The sequence below is a fragment of the Clarias gariepinus genome, chromosome 28, assembly GCF_024256425.1.
Source record: "Clarias gariepinus isolate MV-2021 ecotype Netherlands chromosome 28, CGAR_prim_01v2, whole genome shotgun sequence".
Classification (NCBI taxonomy): Eukaryota; Metazoa; Chordata; class Actinopteri; order Siluriformes; family Clariidae; genus Clarias; species Clarias gariepinus.
The window spans coordinates 20,122,534-20,137,774 of NC_071127.1; the positions used below are offsets into that span (position 1 = coordinate 20,122,534).

A 15,241-nucleotide genomic window follows, 5' to 3' on the forward strand; every position below is an offset into this window, starting at 1 on the left:
ACTGGTGAAAACGCTATGGGAACATCTTTTCATGCTTCCGGTTGTGAAGCATGTGTGTATCAAACACGCCAAATTTTGGCTTATATAACCTCGGTCAGGTGACGTCATCTGATGAGACGCACCTGCAGGTTATAAACAGGAGTAAACCGGAAACATTCCTCAGATCAATTTTGTCTGAAGGGACATCTGGTCACGCAGGCAGACAGGGTTATAGCAAAGCAACCCGAGACATTCCCTTTCAAAGGCTACACTCGATGCTGCGTGGGAAAACGCTATGGGAATGAGAATACCAACGCTGCCGCACTGCAAGTGTCTGGACCCCAAGGTTGTGTAGCATGTGCGCACAAAGGCCGGGGAGGTCTCAAAACTATCTCTTAGAGGCTGACTCGAGGACCCGTGAGCTTGAAGTAGCATGAACATCCAGGCTATAAAATCTAACAAATGTGTGCGGAGAGGACCTCTCTCAGGAGAGCAGTCCCTCCTGCTCCGGAGCTGTAAAAGGTGGAGGACAGAAGGCTTCAAGAACAACAGGGTGCATGGTTGAGAATGGAACTTTCGGAAGATAGTTCTGGTGAGGATGCAAAATGGCCCTGACTTAGCCCAGGGCAAAGTCTAGGCAGGATGGGGAGACTGACAAGGCGTGCAGATCTCCAATCCTCTTCAGAGAGGTAATGGCCATCAGAAAAACTATCTTAAGGGTCAGAAACCTGACAGGCACTGACTCTAGTGGTTTGAAAGGGGTGTCGATTAGACCTTCGAGCACGATAGATAAATCCCATGAAGGGACAGTGGCTCTAATGGGTGGCCTCAATCGTTTAGCTCTACGAATGAAACGGGCAACTAAAGGGTGCTTTCCCACACGTGGCAGGCTGAAATAGCGACTACGTACGTACTAGGGCACAAGCCCAAGGACAACTTCTCCTGCAGACACTCTAGCACTGAAACAATTCAGTGGACTGGGTCTACCTGCTTCTTCATGCACCAACTTTCAAATACATTCCATTTGAGCACATAAGCTTTCCTAGTGGAGGGAGCCCTAGCACTTAGAATTGTGTCAATTACGCTGGCTGAAAGACCAGCTTGACTTAGTTGGTCCCATTCAGGGACCAAACCTGAAGGTTCCAAAGCTCGGGCCGGGGATGAAATATTGTCCCCTGCGCCTGGGACAGAAGATCCCTCCTTACTGGAATCACCTATGGTGAGCCGTCGAGGGGAGATATTAGGTACGAGAACCACACTCTGGTCGACCATCGGGGCGCTATCAATAACAGGCGCAAACGCTGTTGACGGACCCTTGCCAGACTCCTGGGAGCAGAGCTATCGGAGGAAGCGCATAGAGGCGTAATTTGGGCCACATAGAGGCCATGGCGTCCAGACCCAGGGGAGCTGGATGAGTCAGAGAGTAGTAGAAGGGACATTGTGCTGTCTCTTGAGAGGCAAAGAGGTCCACCTCTGTTGTAAAGAATCCTTCCCAGATTTGACTGACTACTTCGAGGTGGAGTCTCCATTCCCCGTGCGTCACAGCTTGTCTGGACAGTAAGTCTGCTCCCACATTCATGTGCCCTGGAATGTAAATCGCCCTGAGGGATAGGAACTTCTCCTGTGTCCAAAGCAGAACTTGGGGTCTCATTTATCATGCGTGCGTAAAACAAGCTCTAAACTAGTGCGTATACCAACAGCCGTTAACACAAGAAAGTTGGGAGTATTCAAACCTGAGTACGCACAGCTGTACAAAATGACTGATGATAAATTGCACTCCTTCTAAATTGTGTGCGTGTGCATAGTAATTTAAATTTGCATACAGAAACGCCCTCAAATTACCTTTTTTAGATTTAGAACCGTTCGATTATCCCTGCTCTTAGTTGCACGGCCACAGCATTTGGCATGGGGTCAAAACTTTCTGCCATGTGGCGATCTTCTTGTATCGGCGTCTCATCCAGTGGTATACCGTTTTTAATGGCAATATTATGCAGCACACTGCATGCTTTAACTATATAGCACACCTAAAGCAAATTCTTCTTCTTCGTTGTTAACCCGGGCCACGACCGATCCGGTACAAATTGATATTGTATAATAAATAAAATTATTATATATTATAAATATTGTAGTTAAAATATAATTAAAACTTACTTTAAATATTTATACATTCAAAACCTTGTTGGGTTTGTATTGTAATATGCCTCCTCTGCCTGACAGACACAGCCATCGAGCCTTCAGCAAGCCTATTGCACGTTCTACTGTGCTTCTTGTGCACTCTTGTGTTCGGTTGTAATTCAGCTCCTTTTGGGATACAGGGTTTGCCACTGGGGTCATCAGCCAGGATTTCAGGAAATCGAGTCGATGCATGTCCATTCTTTTCATTTCTGTGTTGTCAGGCGATATTACAAACTTCCGCGTAGGTTCCGTACTTAAATTAAACCAAAAACTACTTAAGAAAACAGGCTCAGGCTCTATATTCAGTTTGGACTGCATTACCCACAAAGCATTGCTCGCACTGCATTACCTACAAAGCATTGACCGCACTGGACTACACTCCCGTGGCTATACCCCACGTGTGTTGTGAAGACACGCCCCACAGAACTGGGGGGGGTGGGGGGGTCAGCAGAGATCATAAGCATTTAAAGGAACATGGTAACATGGTAAAGGAAACAGGTTGCTGAGAACAGAGCTAGTTTTTACCAGTTAAAAGTAGTGTTTTTTTTTTACACAACCATTGAAAATTTTTAATTAAATATATTACAAACTTTTTGGCATGACCCTAAAGATCATATTAACATTTAATGAAAAATGTGTCTGGATGACCCCTTTAAGAAGTAATCTAATTTACAATTATTTTACAATATTTTGATAAATTGTTACACACTTACCAATAAGCCAGCCTTCTCCAGCAGCGCTTTTGCTGAAGACGAAGTCCCACGATGCTGTTCTCTCAACTGCTGGAGGAAATGCTGTAGGGCCAAAAATAGAGCCATCATTTCAAGGCATGCAAAAAGATGGCCTCTCCGGCTCCCCAGTAAGGAAAGTGTCTGTCGTTAGCATCTTGCGACGACAAGACGGACCTAGAGTGGGACCCAAAGTCAGGAACCGGGGTCTGAACCACATAGAAAGGGTACGAAGTCCTTTGCGCGTAACCCTTATTTGCCTTTGGGGATTGCCCCTTGCATGAAATCCCCTGGCTCTTAGCCACAACTGAAAAGCTCTCATGTGCAGAAGGCCCAAAGGTATCACCGTGGATGCAGCTGCCATGAGGCTTATACATTTTTTAAAGTCATGTACAGTCACTCTCTGGTCTAGCCTAATTTCTTTCAGGCTGTTGAGAATGGATTCGATACGAGCGGGGGACAGCTGTGCCCGCATAACGATCGAATCCCATGTGACACCCAGGTATGTTAGCAGTGGACCTAAAACTGAACCCTGCAGAATGCCAAACTCCACTAGAGAACATGCAGAATAATCACCATTTAAGTCCACATACTGATAACGATCGGTCAGATAGGATCTGAGCCTGTGTTCGAGTTCTGTGGGGTCAGGCGGTGATCTAATTAAGTTGGGAATTCTGGAAGATAATCGAATCAGATAATAGTGATCTGATATAACTTCAGACAGTGGAATTGTAAATAAATTGCTTATACTTAATCTGAAGAATATTATTGAATCTAAAGTGTGACCTGCTTTTTGAGTGGGCATCGTGCCCCAGTCAACTGGGATAGGCCCAGGCTTTTATTATATATCTTAACTAAACCAGATGAAATACCTAAGTTGTCTAGACTAACTGAGTGTGTCCAGGACATAAAAAATTAGATGACCAATAACTTTTAAGTAACTATATTACTCATCGGCCCAAAAACCAGCACACAACAGCTTTTACAATTCAGCCTGCGTTTAGAAGAATGTACTTAAATTACTTCCGGTAATTCTCAGAATTTCAAAATCTACAAAAGGGGTAGGGCTTTTTCATATTTAGCTCCAAAGCTTTGAAATAGCCTTCCAAACAGTGTTCGGGTAGCAGACAGTTTTCCAGTTTAAAGACGCATCTCTTTAATCTGGCATACACATAATTTATCCCATACCATCATACTCCAGTACGTCTATCCTGAATGGATTGCCATATGTTCTTTATTTTTCTACCCATCCCGAGGCATTTGAGATTGTGCCAGCTTCAGTAGACAAAGGCCAATGCTGCGAGGTTCCTGAGGCATCCAGAGAAGTACCAACTCCAGCTGTATTCTGCTTTATGATGGTTGGAGCTACACATGCTGCTCCTGTGCTTCCAGTGATCCAGACCCCATCTGCCCTCTGCACCTACTGACTCCCTGTGCTGAACTGGACCTCATGTTAATTTAAAGAACTTCTGCTATTTTGAACTTTCAGCTGCATAACACACAGGATGTTATATAATGTCTATCTGTTATCACCCATATGAGGATGGGTGCCCTGTTGAATTTGGTTCCTTTCAAGGTTTCTTCCTATTGCCATCTCAGGGAGTTTTTCCTTGCCACTGTTGTCACCCTTGGCTTGTTCATCAAAGAATTTTTTTTCATCATTCATTCATTCATCTCATTATTATCTAGACACATTTTTCTCACATACAGTATACACACTTTCATAATTTTTCTTTTCATTTTTGTGAAGCTGCTTTGAGACATTGACCATTGTTAAAGTGCTAAAGAAATAAAATTATATTGAGTTGAATTGAATTAATTTGAATAACAACATTCGTCCTCTGGTTATGTGAGGAGACTCATTTTATTTAATTGTTCATTATATTTATTTGTCAGGGTATAAGCAATTACCAACTGCAGTGGAACTAGAAATGTCAGAGAAAAATCTTCCTTATTTTTCATTAATTATACTGAGTTCTTCGTTTTGCATGGACTCGGACTTTCTAGTAAGTCGAAGTTGTCTAGTTGTTCCATATTCTGGGCAGGGAAAATTTAAGTCATGGAAGTCTATCCACCAGTACCACCGTGTGCCACTTGATGGAACCCAAGCCAAACATTTTACTACTCTTTCCAAATTTCTACATTTTGGGGCTTTGGATTCCCATCAGGTGCTAGTGGTGCTCTACTTTCTTCACTACTACACAATGAAAAGTTCCTTCCTGCCGTTAGGGGCAGTTGGCTTGGTGCCCCTAAAAGAACTTCAGGAATACTACAGTGTCATTGATATTTGATGGACATTGATTAGTGCCCTTTGGACATGAGATTCAAACTCTATAAATATACTGAATTGATACTAAACTTGTAAAAAGAACACAAACACAGCTTAGTGAGATTTATCTCTTGTGAAAGATGGATTTGCAAAACCCTATATAAATCGGGCAAAATCCACACACGTAAAACACAAACAATTTTTACATAATATTTTGGCATTTGTGCTTTTTAACACCCTTGTGCCATAAAGACAACAGGCACAAAGTATTCCCTGTAAGTCTGTTACACTGTAACAAATCTCAAAACTGCAAAAATGCATCTTAGTAGCATTTTCCTATCAAACTGTTCACGGACTGTACTTTTCGGTTATGTGGAGAGGCGATCATATCAGTGGTGCCTACAAATGACCCCAGAAAGTGAGTTATATAAAACCCAAAGCTATCTGAAACACAGACTATAAAATAATAATCAAGTTATTTATTAATTTACCCATTTATTAACTAATAATAACTGCTAATTAATAATTCAGTACATCTGCTTGTAGAAAATTACTGATACTTAATTACTGATATTTAAGCATAACTACTGACTCGTACATGTCTTCTGCAGAACTACTGGCTAATTATGAGATTAATTATATTTTTTAACTTACTAACTACTGATTAATTTTCTAAGTACATGGACATTAATTACAAACAGCTAGTCCTTTATATTTCAATTTAATTAAACTAAATTTTATTTATATAGCACTTCTAATGGTTTATGGTTGTATCTCAAAGCAGCTTAACACAATCAGAAGATTGATTATTGATAATTATGGAAATAAGTATGAAATGTGTATGAATCAAAATAATTAGATTGTCCATGATGGACAAGCCAAGGGTAACGGTGCTGAGGGCAAACCTCCCTGAAATGGCAATGGGAAGAAACCTTGAGAGTTATAAAGGATAGCAGGGATTGATCTGCAGATATACTGTGTGTTACGAGGCTGGAAGTTCAGTATAACAGGAGATTGTGTTTAAGTTGATATGGAATCCACTTTCGTTGTTGGAGGCTCAGGTACAAAATTCCAGTCCTGAACTATCGAGTCACAAGTCCTCGGGGAACAGCTGTCTGCATCAGCCGAGGCCAGGAGCGCCTCATGGTAAAGTGGAACCGTCCCCAGTCACCACACGCATCCCAAGCAGAGTGTACAGGCCTCCACATAACGAGATCTCCAACCAGAAGCAGGGCACCGGGACGAGTCAGACAGGTCCAGATGGCAGGAGGGGTATTTCAGAGCTACGATCTAAGACATTTCGTAACCTATTAGGTAAAAAAACTAGTACATATTTATCCTGTCACAGTCTAAGGATAAATACAGTCTAAGAATGTACAACAGTAATAACCTGCTTTTTAAATGATCATAAATAATAAATGTTTTAAAAAAAAAATCTCAATAATGAATTACAAAATGTAGCATGATTTCCTTAGGTCTGGGACTGTTCCTGTTTCCCTCCACCAGATGGAGCCACAAATGACATTCTAACTAACTAAGTAAGTCTTACATGTGTATTAATATGATCTAGTTACATCAGAAAGAAATATCATTAAAATAAGTAAAAGTTAAGTAAAAGTAATATAGTAATTTTAAAAGTAATATAGATTAGAAATAAAGTGCATGGATGATTATAAACCACAGAGATGATGGATCGTGGATCATGTGATGTCCACACAGGGTGTAAATGTCCATCTTCCAAATGTCTTACAGCCAATACATCTCTAAAGTTCAGCCACACACCTAAAGAGTGTTTGGGTCTAATTCAGTGAGCTGATGCCTCTGAATCGGCATCCTGGAGCTGATTAGCCTCTGAATATGAGACGCTGACGAGCCATTGAGTGTAAATCACAGAGCGTCTGATTCTGAATAATGATACTAATGAGACTTTGCATTATTGAGAGGGTGAATATTTAAATCTAAATTGCAGAAGTTCTGAGTCTCAGAATATAGTTTCTGAATTGTTCTGTTTGGCCCCAAATCTTGCAGAGATTTCGCTACGTGTGCAGGTGGACTTACACAGAGCTCATGGGTCACTTTTATCATACCATTAATGTTTTTACCTTTCTCTCACTCGTACAGGGCACAAGGTGGGGTACACCCCGGACAGGGTGACAGTCCATTGCAGGGCACATAAGCAAACACACTAATTTACAGACACACTACAGGCAATTTGGAAATATCAAATTAGCCTAAACTGCATGTCTTTTGAATTGTGGGAGAAAAGCAGAGTACCCAGGTGGAAACTCACCAAGCACAAGGAGAACATGCAAACTCCCCACACACATACCCAAGGTGTCACCTCTGAAGATGTGAGGTCTAATCACTAGACCACTGTACATATTACATTTCTAAACATATAGGTACAACCCCTAAAGCTGCCAGTTTTATTAAGCTTGGGGTTTCACCTATATCTGTATTCATATCCTAAGTGGTAAGTGTGTCCCATCACAGACAGGTGTGACGCTCAGGTGTTCACATTTTGAAAATATAGCATAATAAACCATCAACATCATGAACATAACTATACCTTAAACAGGAAGGAGATTCCGGATGCTGCACTTATCCTTCAGTCAGCTGAAACCCTCTCTTCACACTCCACACTCCAGTAGTGTTTAGTGGCACTGTACTACTCTACTTCTTATGACATAGGATTCCGCTAATTGTCATTTACAGACCTCCAGGGCCGTACTCTGAATTTCTTAGTGAATTTGCAGATTTCCTCTCAAACCTAGTCATTTCTGTAGACAAAGTGTTAATTGCTGGAGATTTTAATATTCATTTTGAAAACCCAGAAGACCCTCTGAGAACAGCATTTATGTCCATCCTGGACTCGGTGGGAGTAAATCAGTGTGTAGTAGGACCCACTCATAAAGCAGGTCACACTTTAGATTTAATAATGTTATTCGGATTATATATAAGAAATTTATTCACAATTCCACTATCTGAAGTTATCTCAGATCACTATCTTGTCTCAATTCAAGTGTGTCACAGTAATAATGTACGCACAGCGCCGCGCTACCGTATGAAATGTACATTCACATCAACTACCAAACAGAGTTTTATCAGTAATCTCCCAGAGTTCCCAACTTCGATTAGATCACCGTCTGACCCCACAGAACTCGATCAGCCGACTGAATATTTAGAGTCGACATTTCGCTATACCCTAGATAATGTAGCTCCAGTTAAAAGAAAAATGATTAGGGATAAGAAACTTGCTCCCTGGTATAACGATCACACGCGCACTTTAAAACAGACCGCTCGGAAATTAGAACGTAAATGGCGTCAAACTAAATTACTAGTATTTCAAATAGCATGGAAGGAGAGCATCCTGAACTATAGAAAAGCTCTTAGTGTAGCTAGATCAACATATCTCTCCACTCTTATAGAAAATAACAAAAATAATCCTAGATTCTTATTTAATGCTGTAGCCAAATTAACCAGAAATAAGACCACTGCAGAAATCTCCACAACATCATGCAATAGTGAGGACTTCATGAACTTTTTTAATAATAAAATTGTAAATATTAGGCATAAAATTGAGGTTTTGAAACCGAACAATGTAATTGATGCAGATGTTAATCTAGCCATGTCAGACCAGAACCTAGAATACTTTACTCCCCTTGAAGAGAATGAACTAATTTCACTCATCTCTTCTTCAAATTCATCAACCTGTATATTAGATCCTGTACCGACACATTTTCTTAAACAGATAGTACCAGCAATAACAGAACCCCTGTTGAGAATAATTAATTCTTCACTCAGCATTGGTTATGTTCCAAAATCTTTTAAATTCGCAGTTATCAAACCAATAATTAAGAAACCTAACCTCGACCCCTGTCAGCTGTCCAGTTACAGGCCAATATCAAACCTCCCCTTTATCTCTAAGATTCTGGAAAAGATAGTAGCGGAGCAGCTATGCTCATATCTACATAGAAATGGCATACATGAACTGTATCAGTCAGAATTTAGGCCTCATCACAGCACAGAGACAGCACTCGTTAAAGTAGTAAATGACATACAATTGGCCTCTGATCAGGGTTGTGTAACTATGCTTGTATTACTCGACCTAAGTGCAACTTTTGACACCGTTGATCACGCTATTCTTCTTCACAGATTAGAAAATGTAGTAGGAATTAAGGGTACAGCCCTCTCCTGGCTCAGATCCTATCTGACCCATCGTTATCAGTATGTAGACTTAAATGGTGATTATTCTGCATGTTCTCTAGTGGAGTTTGGCGTTCCGCAGGGTTCAGTTTTAGGTCCACTGCTTTTTTCCCTTTACATGCTTCCTCTAGGCAACATAATCCATAAGCATGGTATTAGTTTTCATTGTTATGCTGACGATACACAGTTATATGTCTCAGCAAAACCTGATGAGAAAAAACAGCTTACTAAAATTGAGCAATGTGTGCAGGACATAAGCAATTGGATGCTAATTAACTTCCTTTTGCTAAATCCGGATAAGACAGACGTTCTAGTCATAGGACCGCATACAGCTAGGAGTAAAATTTTAGATCACACCGTAACTTTAGATGGCCTTTCTGTTCCATCAAATGCAACAGTGAAAGACCTTGGTGTGATTATAGATTCCAGCCTTTTATTTGAAGCTCATGTAGATAATATTACCAGGATAGCATTCTTTCACCTCAGAAATATTGCCAAGATAAGAAATATATTGTCGCTAAACGATGCAGAAAAACTAGTTCATGCTTTTATCACCTCTAGGTTGGACTATTGTAATGCCTTACTGTCTGGTTGTTCAGCTAGATGCATAAATAAGCTTCAGCTAGTCCAGAATGCAGCAGCGAGAGTCCTCACTAGAACCAGAAGATATGAGCACATCACCCCTATCTTATCTTTACTTCATTGGCTCCATGTGAAATTTCGCATTGATTTTAAAATACTACTCTTGACATATAAAGCATTAAATGGTCTCGCGCCGCAGTACCTGAGCGAACTGCTAGTGTCTTACGATCCGCCATGCCTACTTCAATCAAAGGATGCAGGCTGCTTGTCAGTACCGCATATTATGAAAAATACAGCTGGGGGCAGAGCTTTTTCTTACAAAGCCTCAAAATTATGGAATAGTCTTCCACATAGTATTCGGGACTCAGACACAGTCTCAGTGTTTAATTCCAGGCTTAAAACCCATTTATTTAGCCAAGCATTTTTATAAATAGATTTGCCTTAGGTAAAGGAGCAGATCTGGGGGACTCATGGACGTAGAGTATTATGGTGAACTGGTATGTTTAGATGCTGTCTTCCTCACTCTCATTGATCACTCAGGTTTGCTGACGGTGAGGTGATTGTTTGCTTTACATCTCAGGAAGCCCTCATGTCTGTGTTTCCTTCTAGGTCCTATGTAATGCACAAGAAACCCCAGACTACTGTGAACCTTTCAGTCACTGAAGCAGACATCATTAAATCATTAAACTTTATTAAACCTGAACCCCAGTCACAATGCCTCAGTGTGTGCATTGTATCGAAGGGTTTAAATCTCATGGACAAATCTCTGCTCAATGCATGCTTTGATTTTATGTTTGACATCTCACGCTGAACAATAGGAAACCTGAGTGATAAATCTGGGATCTAATTCACAAAGTGCATTGGGTATAGTGACAAATCCAACAAGAAACAGAGATGATTTTATGAAATAATATGTAATAAAATATAAGAAGTAACTCTTGCTTGCGTAGTAACATGGCCAAGAAGTATCAATTAACTCTATAAATAAATGTATATGGTATGTTGCATATAATTTTATAAATTAATGGTGCAGAACAGCCTGGATGCATTCACAGATTTATAATACACATCTCATGTTGACTTGTACAGTTAAAATCTGCATATCTTTGGACTGTGGGAGCAAACTGAAGTACCTAGAGGAAACCCACCAAGCATGGCGAGAATAAGCAAACTCCATGCACGCAGATCCGAGGTGGGAAGTGAATCCTGGACCAAGGATGTGCGAGGTCACAGTTGCTTCATTGCACCCTAAAGAAGGAAGCTTAATGGGGATATATTGAAGCAGACATCAGGCAGGAAGTTGAAGCTTGGTGTCAAATGGGTCATCCAAATGGGCAATGATCTCCAAGAATACCTTCAAGGTTGTGGTAAAATGACTGAAGGACAATAAAAGTCGATGTGTTGGAGCAGCCCTGACCTCAATCCAGTAAAACATTTGTTGGTTACATCACTTCTGTCTGGAGAAATGGGTGAAAAATCCAGCAACTTGTCTATAAACCTCTGAGCCACTAGGAACATGATGTAAAAGTAATAAAAGCTGAAATAAATCTTTCACTCGACTATTATTCAGAAATTTTACATTCATAGGTTTAAATGGATTTGGCTAAGGTGTGTGACCGACAACTTTCAGCTTCAACTGTATCACAATGGGATATTGAAATATATTAAGAAAACATCAAACTCCAAACACCTCAATGTGAATTCTGTTGTGTAAAATGAGATTAATACGACTGTGAAACTTAACCAAATGTAAAAAAAAAAAAAAAAAAAAAAAAAACTGGACTGGGTGTAAAAACTTTTAGTCCAATTATTACCCAGGTTTCACAAAACTAAGGAAAACCTACAGTTCTGGAAAAAGAAGGCAACAAAAGGTGCAGTTTTTCAGATGACACCGATGATCCACTCGCTCTAAAAGGGCGTCATTCCCCACAGAGGTCCGTGTTAAGATGTCTATCAGAAATAAACACATTTACAGCCTGTTACAAAAAAAACTGTTTTGGTCTCCAGAGCTAGATTTCCCATTCATGACTGTACATGTGTGAAATTTTAGGTAACTCATCAGTTTAATTTATATCAATTTATAAACTTATGCATAAATGGGCCGTAGACGTATTGAATGACAGCTGAATTTCAGGTGTCAAACTGCTAGCTGTCTGCTAAACATAACTTTAGCTAACCAGCTAACTGAAATCTTTGTAATTTAACAAAAAAATTATCGCTTGTTTGTGGTAACAGAGGTAAGAACGCATGTTCGAAGCAACAGCCAGGCTCTGTTTGCTCCATTTGCCCATTTATGGATTAACCAGGGTTTAGGGGGAGTCACCTCCTGCCAAGGTTGCGACCAACAGCTGGTCTCTTCAGAAAAACTGCTGGTGGCATCACCAAGCGTTTCTCCAGTCCACTTTATACATTCCATGGACCAAACCACTGGACACATGTATAGCAGATTCTGCAACATCATATTCTGGAAAAAAAAAGTGTGGAAAATAATGTAAAATTCAATTAACAAGAATTTTGTGATTTGAATCAAGAACAAGATTCTTGCTCGTTGAATTTTCTTGTTAGTTGAATACGAGAGGACCTTCGAGACTTACAGACCTTTTCTTTCCTTGATGTTTTTATCACGGACCCTTCATGGCACTTTACTGCAGGTAATATACCACAGAGAGTAAGAGTGGTTGTCAGTCAAGCTTTTTGCACTTTCACACACTCGTTCTCATTTGCACACACACACTAATTAAGGCCTTTTGTTAAAGCCTCCCACTGACCCATTACTTCACACCTCCTCACAGGTCTTGACCTTTGCCCTTGCCCTAAGTAAGAAAACCACATGGTCTCAGTATGCAAAAGTCCCCCTGACCCCGTCTCCTCTTTTAGACTCCCCCCTGCTGAGGTTGATAGAAGTGTCTGACTGACAGACAGCTCCTAAACAATGCTAACAGCTCAAGAGTGACACAACACAGAGAATGCAAATCAGCACGAGGGTGTGGTGGTGAATGTAGCGTTAAATTCTCTCCATAAACCAGCCCCAGCCCTCACTAAATGTTCATCCTCCTCCAGCAGAAAGCTGAACCACAGCGCTGACCGAAGGATAAACTCCGACTTTTCTGTACCACAAATACCTCTCAGTTTTTAAGAGATAAAAAGATTAACACCAACATCACCCATGAGGAAATGATTCTTCTTTGCAGAACTGCTTTAATTCAGACTCATTGTAGAGCTTTTATGTACCAACTGGTCCTGCCTCAGCGTTTAAGTGGGTGTTAGGTTCACCCTCGTCACGCGTCCACTCCCAAACCTTAATGTTGTTTGAGCAGAATTTATGATTCTATCAATTATGCAAAGCATTTTCTCACAACCACCACCCCCACTACCAGGTCCGACTGCTGGTATGATGCGTTTATTGTTGAATGCGCCTTGGTTCACACCAGAAGTAAGGGGACACACATCTTTTACTTTTATCCCATCCAAGGTTTGGGCATCTTTGACAAATATGGGTGAGCATGACCTATATGTGACCTATATGTTCTTCTTGGTTACCAGAGATCTCATTTTACTTGGTCTCTTCATAATGTCTCTTAAATAATTCTTTTGATTGTGTAAAGCTGCTTTGCGGCAATGAAAATTGCTAAAAGCGCTATACAAATAAAATTGAATTGAATTGAATTAATGGTGTAAATGAGGCCTAAAGGTCCTTGGTTGCTTCTGTTAGGACTTCCTGGATGAGTTGTCCATGTGCTCTTGAAGGTATTGTTCTACGATTCCTCCATTTGGACATAATGGCTCTGGTTCACTCTTTCCTGACTGATATAATAACTCTCTCCTTTCTTTTATAATTTTTATTCAAATGACTTGAGATTAAATGAAATATTGAGAGCAACCAGACCCTCATTTTACATGATATCAGACAGCACAGTGATGAATAAATCCCTTTTGTAGCCGTGTCCTATGAGGTCAGAATTGCAGTTATTAATTAGGAAAGGTGTTGCAGGGTGACGTTATGGTTTAATTAAACAGAATCAGCAGCAATCGCGCCTGGTTAAATTACATAACTAACGGGCAATTTCTTTTTTTACACAGGTTCAGTAAACGAAATAATCATTTAAACTGTATTTTGTGCTTGCTTGTGGATCTTTTAACTTTAGTTTAAATATTGGAAAAAATTCAGTGTGACAAATGGAAAAACATAAAAGGGACATATACTTTGAAACAGCACCTGATGCAGCGACTGCATGTGTAAATGTTGTAACTCATGTCATTTATTATTTTTCTGAAAGTTATGAAAATTTATTTCCTTTTTATGAACCTATATTCAGCAAAAAAAACTGTTTTTACTTTCAGTAAACTTAATGTGTAAATATTTGTATGAACACTAAAAGAGTCAACACCATAAGACATAAACTAAAAATGTTTCCCAATGTGTCCCTGAATGAAGGGAGGCTCAAAATCAAAAGTACCAGTCAGTATCTGGTGGCCACCAGCTGCTTGAAGTACTGCAGTGCATCTCCTCCTCATGGACTGCCTATTGCGGACAGTCTGAGCACTGATGGAGGGATTGTGTGTTCCTGGTGTGACTCGGGCAGTTGTTGTGGCCGTCCTGTACCTGTCACGCAGGTGTGATATTCGGATGTACCCATCCTGTGCGGGTGTTGTTACTGTACACATGGTCTTCCACAGCGAGGATGATCAGCCGTCCTTCCCGTCTCCCCGTAGCGCCGTCTAAGTCGTCTCACGGTGCGGACATGGCGATTTATCGCCCTAGCCACATCAGCGGTCCTCATGCCTCCCTGCAGCATGCCTAATGCACGTTCACGCAGATGAGCAGGGACCCTGGGCATCTTTCTTTGGGTGTTTGTCACATTCGTTAGACAAGTCTCTTTAGTGTCCTGCGTTTTTACATTTGTGACCTTAAATGCCTACTTTCTGTAAGCTGTTAAGGTCTTAACAACCCTAATTAATTGATTATGGTTAATTGAACATACATGGAAAACATTGTTTAAACCCTTTACAATGAAGATCTGTAAAGTTATTTGGATTTTTACAACATTAGTGTTGAAATACACAGTCCTGAAAAAGGGACGTTTCTTTTTTTTGCTGAGTGTGTGTATATATATATATATATATATATATATATATAATATATATATATATATATATATATATATACACACACATGTATGCATGTATATACAGTATACTATGCAAAACATGCAGTTCAATCTCAGCAGCAAATTCATTTTTCAGTCTTTTTTAATTACTCTGCATTCAAAGTCTCCAAATTTATATTATGACCAAAATTAAT

The 15,241-nt window shown here is 40.2% G+C and overlaps 1 protein-coding gene across 1 annotated transcript in view; it reads right to left on the minus strand.

Annotated features, from left to right (window-relative positions):
• LOC128516134 (histone H3-like) overlaps nt 1-15,241 on the minus strand; it is a 575,451-nt gene that overhangs the window by 258,519 nt on the left and 301,691 nt on the right. The window lies entirely within an intron of this gene.